A 15,085-nucleotide genomic window follows, 5' to 3' on the forward strand; every position below is an offset into this window, starting at 1 on the left:
CAGCACTTACACATTTAAATCACAGATACTCCAGCATGTACCCAGGAGCTGCTCCTAGTAGGTTCTATTTCTACATAGTAGGAAGACAGGACAGATGTTCTTCTAAACTAGAAAGTCATATAAATAAAGATAACATTGTGAATAGTAGAATGGAGTAGAAGATAATTTCATGAACTATAGATTTTCAGAGCAGGCATCCAGTCGCTTCCCACATAGTTCTAAGAGCTTCTGAGTTGTCAGCAATTTAAATTTTGGCACATTTCTTTATCATGTCACTGTCTTAGTGTGCTACAGTATTTTCGGACTTTGACTTACTGATCCCAGGTACAGAACTGTATTAAATTACAGTGTGTTTAAAGTACAGTTGATGTCAAATGGTAACATTCATCTGGAGTTCTCTCTGCCACTTTTTACCATATTTCAGTGGTCACATTTAACTTCAAGCAGTATTTAACTAGGTTAAATGTTAGAGGGCCTGAAGAAAATGAAAATATTAATTCATTCATAATATTTTCCCAATCTCTATGTTTTCTGTAAATTAATATGACTCTTGAAGGAACTGTATTTAATATCTGGGAAGTCTTAGCAATCACACATAGGTTTGTATCACTGCAGAAACAGGGTTACTTTTCATAATTTAGGGGAACTTCAGCAGAATGTGATGTCAAATAGAATCTCATTGCTTATTTAAAGTATCTGAACTTTTAAATACGTCCATGTGCAGAGCAAAAGGCAATGTATACCACATGAAAGATTTCGTTAGACAGTTCTGTGTCAGCATTATACAGAGCTCTCCAACATAATCTGGACTGAACACCATAGTATTCCTACCTTATGTTACTGGCTTAATAACAGTATTAACTTCAAAAGTTAATCTTACTTTAACTTTTTTTTTTTAATTAAATAAAAAGCATTTGTTTCAAATCAGCCTGCAGGAATAATAGTGTACATGTATTTCTGGCCTATTTCTTATTTGCATAGTAATAAAAGATGAGACAGAATTTACTAGCTGCATAACTTCAGTATGGTAGTTGGTGCTACAGCAGAAGAGAGAAAATTTGCCATTCTTCTGTACTGCTACATGCTTTATTCCTTCCAAGCGTGTTGGTTTTCTTTCTTGAAATATATCCAGATGGGAATAGGAATAGATGGGTAAAATCCTGAATGTAGGTACACAAATAAACAGTAAAGGATAGATAGCTTTATTAGAACATTTTTTCACATATATTGAAAGTCAGACCTCCCATTCCTCAAATCTAAACCTCAGTCTTCAAGGGAAATACACAAAGTGCTTTTAAAGTCTGGCAAGTAAAATCTGTAACTCCTGCTTACTGAAAAACCAGGGCAGCAGTAGAAGCATTTGTGTTACAGCCCATTGTAATCTACTTAGCCCTCTCTGTTGCAAAGATGCTATTAATTCTTTTCTTCTTTTGCTTCATGAGCCTATCAGATCTTCGCTTTCTAACATGAGGCACAGCTTCAAGTGCTACTTATGTTCTTGTTTTCCTGGTCTTTTTGGTTAACCCTAAGCTATCAGGATAATGCCACCTGTTGGTAACACCAGTTCCACCAATGTAACGGCTAATTCACATGAAGAGGGAAGGGCTTTTTTATCCCTGCTGTGTTTTCACCCCGTTCTCCCCCTATTCCTCACTTCATGCACCAAGCATTTACCATGTGTCAGCTCTAGATTTCAGGGATCCATTTCTGGACAGCTATAACTTGTAGCTGGTGATGTGGCTTCATTCGTTACATAGCAAAAAAAGTAATAGGAAAAAAAATACAGATTGACAGTTTCCTGCCATTTTGGTGAATTTAGTTGGTGCAGAGAAGGATTCTGGAAGCAGAAGAGCCAGGTCAATGAGAAAATAGTGTAACAGTGAGGCAGACGAGTTGGAGTGTGGGAGGAGAAAGAGGAATAAGTGGAAACCTTCCTCATTTTATTGCAGCTATCCATCAGATCAGATTATCTTAAACTAATTTAAGAGTACTTGCAAGTCTGGGTAAATAAAATTTTATTGGAATTTAGCTTCTTTTTGTCAGCTCTGACAAAGTGATTCTGTTCTATGTGCTGGACGTGCTTTTCAAGAAGAAACTGGATGTTTCTTTTAAAAGTGCCTTTTGCATTGCCTGATGTTTGCTTTTATGTGGGATGGTATTTATTCATACAGATTATTTTGGCTACATGAGGTTTATGGCTTTCTGTGAAAACACTTGACTTTTGTTAAAGGCTAAACATCTTCATACCTGAATATCTGTTTCTAAGCAAAGTTCATATTGATTCAGCAAAAGTTAGGGCTGATACTGTTCTGTCAAGTTGTCTTCCCTCTGAACATCGTTTAGATAATTCTGTGTTTAGACAATCAGAGGTCCACTTCATTTTCAAAAGAGCAGTTAGACTTTGATTAATAATACACACTTACGAGGTTGAAATAATACAGTAGTATTTCTGCCAGTCTGAAAAGTATGAACGGAAACAAAAAATCCATCATATGTATTTTTGTTACGTGTGAACAAGTAAAAAGCAATTTCATGCTGGGTCATGCATCTCATACTCCTTTATGGAATCCAACCAGTATCCAGATCTGAAACAGTCTACATTTATAGAAGAATTTACTGCAGATTATGTTGCGTGTCTTCCGTTGCTGGTCCTAGTATTTTGTATATTGGATTGCATTTTCATGAGCCTATCAGTTTGGTTTTGTTTTTTTCTTTTCACACAAGAAATCCAGCAGAGTTGTCTTTTATTTTGTATAATAAGGACCTGTGCACAACAAGATTCTAGTTTTGTCAGTTGTTTTAGGGCTACCAAAAACCGAGGATTATTTGTTACTGTATCCACTGACCCTTCAGGTTTACTTCAAACATTTTGTTAGTTCACAGAAGACACTTGAAATAGAGGATTCTGACTCTGTACCATTTTCTAGAGCAGTTGTACTATCCTAAATCTACACAGAAAGGGCTTTGAATGCAGGTACAGGACTTAGAACATGCTTAGCATCTCCCAAGAGTGGGCACCCTAGTTATAGTATAGACAAATACCGAAAGTTGGTAAAGGAATGTACATTTAAATTGAGATCACTTTAATAAGTGAAAAAAACCCAACATCTCAAGATACTTAGTAATACCCCCTTCACTTCTTTTTACTGCAAAACTGAGATTTTTCCTTTATGGGAGCTGTACCTAGCAGGGTCAGGAAGCAGGAACTTGTACTTTCCCAGAAAAATAGTCCTCGAGCAAATTATCAAAATAAATCACTTTGTGGCTAGCAGGTACTCCTTGTGGAGGTAACCTCACACTTCTCTCACCCATGTTCACCATTTCTTTTGAAAGATTTCCTGTATTTCGGTGTCTGTTTTCCAATTGTTCTTCTAATTGCCTTTTGAAAGGCAAACTCCATTCTTTGTGTGCAAGTAACTTAAAATGTGATGATCTGGACGCTGACTGGACCCCTGATTTTCCTTGATGCATGTCCTCATGGTATCATGCCATGTTGTTTCTCCAGAACTGAATTAAAAATAACACCTGATCTTCCTGACTGCTCAACAGGCTGTGCAGGAAAACAGTTTTTTCACATTTAGAAACATGAACCTGCCTAAGATATTACGCCATTATCTGTAATGTCAGTTTCAGGGTAATTGAAATCCCCTATGATCAATGATACAGTCTCTTTAAAAATCTCTGTTAGCTGTATAAACATTGGCAGATACATTTTTCGTCATGCCCCAGAGGTCTATAACCACTTCCATTATCTTTGTTTTTTACCGTTCCATCTACAACCTTAATCCAAATTCTCCAATGATGCTGCTAATTTTCATGTGTCCTTTTTTTATTAACGTATTAATATCTTCCATCATTTATACTGCTGCTTTCTATTCCTCCACAATTCTGAGTTTTATCTAATATGTGTTGAAATTGGAATATCCTAGCCAGCTTTCCAATTGTGTATTTGATTACATAATCCATGCTCAAAGAATAAAAATTTTGCTGCTGCAGGTGGCGACATAATGAGCCAGTCACCATTTAAATCTCTATATATATCTAAGATACGTGATTTTATTCTTCTCAGTTCTACAAATGTTTACTCTCAGGTTGTTGTAAATATGTTGTATTCATATACTGGATTTTTTTCTGAGTGCTTCTGCACTGTCTTTGCTTGCAGCCCTGCAATGTTCTTATTGTACTATACTTCGAGAAAATAAAACTCAGCTCTTTTTAGGAATAAATTTAACTTTTAATGCAGAACTTGGGAGGAGGGAAGGCAGCACAGAATGTAGTGACAATTCTTGAGCTATTTATATTTCCATTCTCAGTTTGTATAACTTTTGGACTTGGATTTGTGGACTTTGTTCTTAGCGAATGAGTGCAAAGGAACGTGGAAAAAATGGTGAGTCATAAGTGGTAGTCAATGAGCAGAATCCTGATGGCAACTGAATGCCTGTCCTCTAGTCTCTGTATTTGTATAAATAAGCAGCAGTTTCAACCAAAAGGAGCAGATGTTTAGAGCAAAACAGAGCTGCAGACCTGACATACTACCATACAAATTGCGGAGTTCTTTTATATCCAATAACTTCAGTCAGGTTCTAGTGGCTGAATGCCCGTTTACTCCTCTAATAAGTTAGGTGACCTTCTGAAACACATCTTCCATTTTATTGTAATCTGAAAAAATCCATTTTATGAGTTTCAAAGACTGATCCATAATTTAAAGTAAAACACCTTAAGTGGTAATAATGGGGATATTTGTTTCAAAAGTATGCTACTGATTTGAACTAAAACATTAATATAGATGGCCTGTTGTGGGCACATGTACACCAAAATCCAGAGGTGTAACTGCTACTTGTAAAGATGTGTCTAAGACTGCAAATTTCACTAGAGCACTAATAGTGCAGGTTTTGATCATTTTCAGGTACTTTTAAAAACTTGCAATGCCTGCGTAAAGGTTTTGTTTATTCCATGTGGTAGACACTGCTTCCACAGTGGTTCATTTATGATCACTTAATCTAGATAGTTCTAAGAGATGGTGGGTATGTTTGCAGGAACTGCAGTCTCACATGTAAGTTGCAATGCAGAAAAAATCTGGAGTTAAGCATTCTTAAAGCTGGCTCATGCCCTAGCCTTTATTCAGGAGCTCAGAACAGAGGTGCCTTAGAAGAGCCATCAGGGAATGCCTACAGTGCTGCTGCTCTTGCTGTGTCTGTTCAGTGGAGAATGGATTCAGGCTTCAGTGCTGCCCATCAGGAATCTCCTCTGAGCTCCACGGGACACTTTTTAGCTCTCTGGGCACACAATAGATAACTCTTCCTGCTATTGTCACTGTACAGCAAATATGCTTGCTCCCTATTCGCTTTCTGAATGTGTGGGTATTGGACTCATTTATGGGATCAAGCCCTGAGTGTTTAGCTCCCTTACGAATGTTTGACAACAGCCCAGCATGGTGTGCCCAGAAATGTATTTTTTCAACCTAGCTGTAGCACATCCATTGATCTCCCGGTTCTTTTCTGTCCTTCACCATTTCATTAGCCACTTTAGGTCATATAACTTGCTGCCTCCAGCTATGACTGGCTACATACCCAGAATAATTTCACTCCATTGCTGCAATTTTTAAATAAAATATCAGAACCTTTGAAATGCTGTCTCTGCTTTCTTGTTACAATTTATATGTAGAAGGCATGTATGTGGTTGATATGCAGAGTATATATACAGTACCAAGCAGATTAGGAGCTGATTCTAGTGAGGAAAGATTGAAGAGGTTTGACACAGGATCATCATCAGAAGTAGAACATTTATAAGGATCTTCACCTTTTGTTGTAGGAGATACACCTTCAGGCAGGCATTCTGTGAGGATATGTCTTTAAACAGTTTATTTTCTTGGGTGTATGTTTTTAAGATTCTTATTATGGCATAGAAAAATAAAAAAAAAATAGAAAACAGTCACCTGAGTTGGATTTCCAATAAAAATATAAATAGCATCATAAAGTCATGACAGTATCATTAACTAGATTAGTTTTTTTCATAGGAAGGGAGACTTCAGGCTCACTGCCCTCATAAGGATCCCCTGAAGAAATTACCCTTGGTGAATTTCCTTGGACTGTCAACCTTTCAGGCTGTATCTCTCATACGCAGGTCATTTTACTCACTGAAGCTGTGTTCCACAGATAGTATGTTCATGTATAGGCAGTAGATGAGTGGTATCATACTCAATTCAGATGAGTATCCAGTGCATGAATAATGTTGGGCACAAAGCTAAAAGTTGGTTTATGTGGAGACTTCCTTGTAGCTGTTTGTCAGGTTTGGTGGCTTTATTGGACAGATTGTGATTTCAGAGATAGATACACTCTCAGTTTTGCACAGTTCCTTCATGATGAGTCTCTGTTATAGCAGCATTTAGAGGGCTTTCTACAGAGGAAACCAATTTCTGCAAAGCATCTCCTAACTTCAGGGACGGTTTTTCAAATTCCAGAGTCTGCTCTTGTTTGTATAAGGAGAGTGGAGAGGGCTGTGATGTAGCAGCAAGCTGACAAAAAAATGGAGGGGGACAGGTATGATGTGCTAATGAACCACAGCATTGAAGAGGATGGGCTATCTCACATATAAACTGTGGAGGTGAATTGTGGTTTGAATAGATTGTTTTTTGAATAGTTTCTTTAACTTTACAATAAAGTGTTCACAGAAAGGTGAAGAGGAAGTCTAAATCTGTTTTTTTCAGAAGGAGAAAAGAAACCTCTGACCATGTGATTTTTTTTCCCCAGATGTATGTTCAAATTTGGGGTTTAAATTAGAGAGAATTAAAAGAAGAATGTAATAAAGGATGTAGTTTTATACTTAAGAGCTTTTTTGAGAGCTTTTTGCATTTGATGTTTCTAATCAATTTTCTGAGGAACAATAAACTAAACTAAATTAAAAGATATATGGAACAAATTTTTAATTTGATTAACCAAACTGTGTGATTGACTGTTGTTGCTTTTTCTCATGCTTACCATTGATCTCCCTTAGGTGCTTTTTGTCTTGCATAGTAGATTCCCAAGTATTGCGAAGTATGTTGTCTGCTTCAAAAGCGCATTAGTACGTGGGGCCCATTATTTTGAACTTGCTGCTAATGCAATAGGAATACTAATATCTCCTGTGATCTATCATTTGATCTTCTCGTTTATTGCTCTGTATTTAATTTATAAGCTGACATGGGAATGCAAAAAGGCATTTAGAGCTTTTTTTGGCACTAAATAAGTAAAATATCAACAATAAATCACAAATATTTGCAAAGCTTTCAAAGAATTCCAATAGCAAGACTCAAGTGCAGCTTCCAAGATCCAGTGTTAATAAATAGCTGTTTCTTCAAGGCTGGTAAATGCATAATGAGCGTTTGCTTTTATTTGTTTTTATGTTCAGCAAGTGAAGCAGTATGTTTAGCTTGAGCTAATATCTACACAGTAAAATGATAGTAGAAAGAGAAAATCTTGGGCAAACATCTTTGAAAATTAGAGACATTCTGAAGAGATTTAAACTGAAAATTGTGCTGTTTCTTAGCCAGTTTGGACATCTTCCTGAAAGTCTTGTGTGACTGGTTCCATTGAGCAGAGTGGTCATATGAGGAATGACAGTGTGAAAAACAACTGGACACCTGCAAACTGTAGTTTTACTCATTTTCCATCAAACCATGTGGTTGGTGCCCTCCAGTGAATGTCTCATTAACACACTGTATTTCCACTTGAGATGGAGCAATGAATGGCACTAAGATTAGTTCATATCAGTTGTTCTCCAGAGAGAACTTGGAGTTCTGCTTATTTTGAAGTCCCACCTAAGGCAATACTGTTCCTAATGTGTCTCGGAGTCACTTATTTCCTAGGCCTCGGCCGTGATTTAACCCTAGCTGGCAACTAAGCACCACACAGCTGCTCACTCACTCTCCCCGCGTTGGAATGGGAGAGAGGATCAGAGAAGTGAGAAAGCTCATGGGTTGAGGTAAAGACAGTTTTAATAGGGATTAAGCAAAAACCATGCACACAAGCAAAGCAAAACAAGGAATTCCTTTAGCAGTTCCCACGGGCAGGCAGGTGTTCAGCCACCTCCAGGAAAGCAGGGCTCCATCACACATAATGGTTACTTGGGAAGACAAACACCATCGCTCCAGATGTCCCCCCCCTTCCTTCTTCCCCAAGCTTTGTATGCTGAGCATGATGCTGTATAGTATGGAATATCCCTTAGGTCAGTGGGGCTCAGCTGTCCCAGCTGTGTCCCCTCCCAACTCATTGTGCATCTCCAGCCTCCTCACTGGTAGGATGGGGTAAGGAGCAGAAAAGGCCTTGACTTCTTTGGAAACACCACTGAGCAGTAATGAAAACATCCTTCTGTTATCAACAGTTCCCAGCACAAATCCAAAACATAGCCCCATGCTAGCTACTATGAAGAAAATTAACTCTCTCCCAGCCCAAAACAGCACAGCCTCATAGTGTCTCACTATTACAGACTGATTAAAGGAGGAAAGGAGATCTTAAGCATTGGCAGAAAGGGGTCTTGCAAACCTAGTAGCTACAGGAGACTGATATGGTGTGGGAGCTTCCACTCTGTAGTTACGTATTTATTTTTTAATCTGTGTGATGGGTTTACCTCAGCCAGCAGCAAAACACCACACTTCCCCCCCCCCCGCCCCAGTAAGAAGACTTGTGTGTTGAGATAGGCGTTTAATAAACAAAGGAAAAAGGAAGACACCCACCCCCCCTCCCAACCTAATGTTGTGAAGTCTGTCACTAACCACCTCCCCCAAGTAGACAGTAGGCTTACCCAGTCTCTGAGCAATGTCTGCTCCTCCAAATCCCGTCCCTTCCCTTGTCCTCCTGGCCATACTGCTTAGCATACAAGCCAGGACGCTATTGGTCTTCTTGGCCACCTCGGTACACTTCTGGCTCATGTTAAGCAAGCTGTCAGCCAGCACCTCTAGGTCTTTTTCTGCCAGACAGCTTTTCAGCCACTCTGCCCCCAGCCTGTAGCATTGTATGGGGTTGTTGTAATCCAAGTGCAGGACTTGTTGAACCTCATACAGTTGGCCTCGGCCCATCAGTCCAGCCTGTCTGGATCCTTCTGCAGGGCCTTCCTACCCTCAAGCACATCAGCACTCTCACCCAGCTTGGTGTAATCTGTAAACTTACTGAGGGTGCGCTCGATCCCCTCATCCAGATCGTTGGTAAAGGTGTTAAACAGGACTGGCCCCTGTACAGGACTGCTCCCTGGGGAACACCACTTGTGACCAGTCACCAGCTGGATGTAACTCCATTCATCATCACGCTCTGGGCTCGGCCATGCAGCCAGCTTTTAACACGGTGCAGAGTACACCCATCCCAGCCATGAGCAGCCAGTTCCTCTAGGAGAACGTTGTGAGAGACTGTGTCAAAGGCTTTGCTGAGGTCCAACACCCACAGCTTTTCCCTCATCCACTAGGTGGGTCTTCTTGTCATAGAAGGAGATCAGGTTCATCATGCAGGACTTGCCTTTCCTAAACCCATGCTGGCTGGGCCTGATTGCCTGGTTGTCCTGCACATGCCACGTGATGTTGGTCAGGATGTTCTGCTCCATAACCTTCCCTGGCACCGAGGTCAGGCTGACCAGCCTATAATGCCCCAGATCCTCCTTCCTGTCTTTCTTGTAGATGGGCGTCACTTTGGCCAGCCTCCCGTCTTCTGGGAGTTCCCTGGTTAGCCAGGACTGTTGATAAACGATGGAAAGTGGCTTGCCGAGCTTCTCTGCCAGCTCTCTCAGTACCCATGGGTGGATCCCATCCAGCCCCATAGACTTGTGTGGAGCACCAGGTCACCAACTGTTTCCTCCTGGGCTGTGGGGACTTCATTCTGCTCCTTGTCCCTGTATTCCAGCTCAGGGGGCAGAGTACCCAGAAGGTAACTGGTCTTAATATTAAAAGACTGAGGCAAAGAAAGCATTATGTACCTCAGCCTTTTCATCCTTTGTGGCAATGTTCCTTGCTGCATCCAATAAAGGATGATTATCCTTGGCCCTCCTTTTGTTTCCAGTGTATTTGTTAAAACATTTTTTGTTATCTTTTGTGGCAGTGGCTGTAAGTGTTCAGTACTGCTGAGGCAAAGCTTCTCTTCATTGCTACTCCTCACTTTTTGTATAGGACCTTTTCCTTATAAGCTAATTGCATCAGTCAGCTGGTTTAGCTAACAATCTTAACAGCAGCCTATGAACCCCAGGTTTCTCTCTGTTTAGAGACTCTTATCAGACAGAAGAGCAGAATCCCATGTTTGTTCTTACTTAATTTTGTACTTTTGTCTCCTCAAGATGTCTTTTGTATGGTATTATTAGGACAGCACAGGGTATCCTGCCAACTGTAATGTGCAGGGAGAAAAGATGTTAATGTTTTCAAAATAAAACCCTTTCTCTTTTCGTTTTAAAAAGCCAGTATAGTTGAAAGAAGTAGCTGTCATGGCTGTCTGTGATGAATTCAAGTTGTGATGAGTATTGAATGAGCTGCCAAGCCCTGCACATCACTGAAGACTTGTCTTTGGTAGCCAGCTAGCTGGCAAACTAACCTTATCACATTATTATCCTAAGATGTATGTGACTTGTTGCTTCAGTGAGTGTGATACTGTAAAAAGTTCCAAAATATCCTTGGAAAAGGCCTGAATGCTGTATTTGAGCTCATGTAAGATGTACATGGATTTGGTTTGGAATCCAAACCCAGATTTCTTGACTGACCTGTTTGTAAAGGGTTAGTCCCAGAGAGTTTTGAGAAAAATGCAGCTATAGACTTGCTCTGGAGATTTTCTTACTTATTTTTGCCTGCTTAGCCTGGCAGTGTTTTCCTGTTCTGTTTAGATGCTTACAGAGGCAGCAGAGCCCTCTGTGTGTTTTGTTTTGCAGGTTGTTCTTACTGAAGCCTCCCTTTGTTCATTTTCTTAGTCTCATCTGAGTCATTAGGCTTATCTTTATGTGTCAAATGATACACAGAGACAATGAGGGGGAGTAATTCCACACTTGTATCTGACGTTTGTCATGTCAGGAGTTCTCACCATTTTATGTGTAAGTACAACGGGATTTTTCAAAAGCAGTCTGCATCTGCCTGAGTCTGTACTCTTTAAAACCAATTACACTTGAAATTCTTCCCACACTATAGAAGCCTTTATGTTGTATATATTCCTTTTAAAATATTTTATATTTTAAAATTGTACACAAAACCCAGGTTTTTGTATACGGAAGAGTATATATGTGAAAGATTATGAAGGGATAAAGTATATTTCTTTGCCATACTCTAGAACAACTTTCTTCTTTGTTAAATGGAAAGTGTAGTGGGTTTGCATGGCAAGGTTTTGGTAGTGGGGCTGCTACAGGGGTGGCTTCTGTGAGATGCCAGAAGCTTCCCCCATGTCTAACAGAGACAATGCCACCTGGCTTCAGGATGGACCCACCACTGGCCAAGGCCGAGCCCATCAGTGATGGTGGTAGCACCTCTGGGATAATGTATTTAAGAAGCATGAAAAGTCTGCTTGCAGCCAGAGAGAGGAATGAGATTATGTGAGAGCAACAACCCTGCAGCCCCCCAGGTCAGTGCAGAAGGAGGGGCAGGAGGGGCTCCAGGCACTGGAGCAGAGATTCCGTGGCAGCCCGTGAAGCCCATGGAGGTTAATGGTGGAGCAGATCCCCACCTGCAGCTCATGGAGACCCCCCGCTGGAGCAGGGGGGTGCCCAAAGGAGGCTGTGACCCCGTGGGCAGCCTGTGCTGGAGCAGCTCCAGGCAGGACCTGTGGCCCCATGGAGAGAAGAGCCCAGGCTGGTGCAGGTTTGCTGGCAGGACCCAGGCTGCAGCAGGCTGTGCAGAACTGCAGCCCTTGGGAAGGACTTCTGTTGGAGAAGTTCATGGAGAACTATCTCCTGTGGGAGGGACCCCACAGTGGAGCAGGGTAAGAGTGTGAGGAGGAAGGAGCAACAGAGACAATGTGTGATGGACTGACCGTAACCCCCATTCCCTATTGCCCTGAGCCGCTCAGTGGGGAGGAGGTAGAGAAATCAGGAGTGAAGTTAAGGTCAGAAAGAAGGGAGGGGTGGGGGGAAGGTGCTTTTTTTCTGCTTTGAATGGTAATACATTCAACTAATTTCCCCATGTCCAGTCTGTTTTGCCCATGATGGTAACTGGTGAGTGATCTCCCTGTCCTTACCTCGACCCACAAGCCTTTCATGATATTTTCTCTCCCCTGTCTGGTTGAGGAGGGGAGTGATAGAGTGTCTTTGGTGGGTGCCTGGCATTCAGCCAGGGTCAAACCACCACAGAAAGCTATTTTGATAAAAAAAAAACCCCTACTTCCTGAATATTATTTTTTTTTCTTTCTGCCATACTTATTCCACAGAAATTTTGTGCTGTGAAAGGTAGCTTTTAATTATCTTGCTATGTGAAAATTGCTTCTTGAAGCTGGATGGTGCAATAAGTGCTGATATTTAGTTTCTTGGATCTGAGTTGAAATCTTGACTTAGGTAATAAGTAAAGGGAAGTTTGTTGACTGCACAATATAGGAAAGGAACTAATTGGTTTGAGGGGAGAATGATCTCTGAAGAGGCTACTAAAATGATAATGGGTAGGTGATAATTTAGCAAAATAGGTGTATGCATTTGTTCTGATTGACTGAAGTAAGGAATTAAACTAGAAGTTTTCCACTTTTTTTTATTTGTTTCCTTACTGTGAATCCAAACTTCTAGTGTAAACCTTATTTGCTATCAAGGAAAGATAGTGATGCTGTTCAGAGGGCTGAGGTACATGGCTATGTCTTCCAGCTGTTAAAGATTTTCTGTAAGAAAAAGATAACACCTGTGTTCTCTCTCTCTGATTATCCCAATTGTAAAGATAGCAACACAGTATTTGCTGATGTGGCAAACTCTTAATAGAAGGAGCAGTCATTTACAGTATGTTCCTACAGTTTTTTTCCTGAGGCTGATCTTCCACCACTTGGAAGAAGATATGATAAAGTGGTGGATGCCTCTATTCAGTCAGCACTCTTGTGTCCAGAGAAATGAACTTTAGCTGTGAGTAACTGAAGTAACTAAAGAGGAAAACGAAACACTCTGCTTAAAGGCAACAGAATGCCAGTTAGTACTCTGAAGTACATAATCAGAATGTTCACTGTGAAAATTGAGATTTTTAACAAACCACACTTCTTTTTTTCCCTACTGGTAAATTTGAATACTATATTTTGTAGAAGTACCCTGAAATGTTTCATTTCAAATCCACTAAATAACAGATGAATCGGAATTTCCCTGTTGGCAAAATTCAAGTTTACATCTGTCAAACCTCAAATGTCTCAACCTGGGCATTTCTCTTTGCCTTTACTTTCTGCAGTCTGTCATTGCATGTTTTAATCATAAGCTAGGTAAGCTGTCCATGGACCCTGGTCTATATAGGAAAAAAAGACTTAAGAAGTTTCCTAAGTAGATCTCCAGTTGTGACATATTGCATCTAGAAAATGGAGCTTAACAGTTAACAGGATTGAAATCAAGTGGATCCCTTGCTGGAAGTTTAGTTTTCATTGAAAAGGTTGAAATAAGACTATTTAGTGTTTCCAAAGGAAAATTGTTCAAACTGTTGTTCGTTAACAGTTTTGCAATTTCTAAGAGATTGGTGATGGAAGAAGAAACTGAACCAGTCATAGGTGGTGGTCCTTTAGGGAGAGATCACATGAAATAAGTAGGTGTGCTGTTTCTCGTGAATCGTTTTTCCCAATGCTTGCAAGTACCTGTGACTCAGAAGAGAGTACTGTTCATCGTTGTCCTGTTTTTGGCTGGGACAGAGTTAATTTTCTCCTCAGTAGCTGGTACAATGCTGTGTTTTGGATTTGGTGTGAGAGTCATGCAGATAACACACTGATGTTTTTAGTTGTTGCTAAGTGATGTTTATACTCAGTCAAGGGCTTCCCAGTTTCTCAGGCCCTGCCAGGGGGAGGGCTGGAGGGGCACAAGACACGGGGAGGGGACACAGCCAGGGCAGCCGACCCGAACTGGCCAGAGGGATATTCCATACCGTGGAATGTTGTGCTCAGGGTATAAACTGGGGGTGGGGGTGGGCGAGGTGTGTTGGCCGGGGCCTGTGGATCGCTGCTGGGGGACTGGCTGGGCATCGGTCAGTGGGTGGGGAGCAACTGTGTTGTGCATCACGTGGGGTTTTTTCCCTTTTGGATTTTATTCCTCTGTCCCTCTCTCTCCTTCTCATTATGATTGCTGTTGTTACTATATTATTATTATATTTTATTTAAATTATTAGATTTTTTTATCTCAGCCCACAAGTTTTACTTTTTTTTTCTTGATTGTCCTCCCCATCCCGCCAGGGTAGGGTGCAGAGGAAGCGAGCAGCTGCGTCGTTCTTAGCTGCCGGCTAGGGTTAAACCAAGACAGTCATTCAGTTCTGTAACATGAATTTGTGTTAATACATGTCTTCACTTCATGTTCTTTACATCTTTGTCCAAAATAATGTTTTAATATTCTTACTGGAGGGGTTTTGAGCTTCTGACTATTGTTATTCTACACAGTTACCTATGGTATAGCTGTACTCTCTTTTCTTTTTCATCATAGCCTTGTGTCACAGTCTCTATGTTACAGTATTTGTAATAACTGAAACGGGGGGGGGGGGGGGAGGAAACTCTAAGTTTAAGCATGTTTAAGGTAGAGCAGTGTGGATGTGTCTACAAAACTACCTTCATCTATTAACAGGAAATTGTTTTTTAAGGGTAAGTAAGTAATTGTGGATAGGCCTTGGCAATTTCTTGACCTTTGTATGACATTGTTCAGACATCAGTGGTATTGCTGTTTTGTGAGAAGTGCTGTGGCACAGGGCCAGGCTCTGAACTATGCAAGTATCTAACAAGTAGACCTGAGGGAGACAGTTATAGGGCAGGTTTAGGTTGACTCTTAGCTCATGCCCTTAAGCCACCAGTACAATAGTTAAATAAAAGACTTTTTTGAGACCCTTCCTTCCTCAGAAACGCTTTATAAGATGTGACTAGAATTTGTCATTTGGTAAGTCTTCATTTATCATGTTTTTTGATGATAAAAAGTTTTCTCTGGTTGAAGACAGACCAGCTATTTAATTGTCTTG

Source organism: Falco rusticolus, chromosome 10, assembly GCF_015220075.1.
Source record: "Falco rusticolus isolate bFalRus1 chromosome 10, bFalRus1.pri, whole genome shotgun sequence".
NCBI lineage: Eukaryota > Metazoa > Chordata > Aves > Falconiformes > Falconidae > Falco > Falco rusticolus.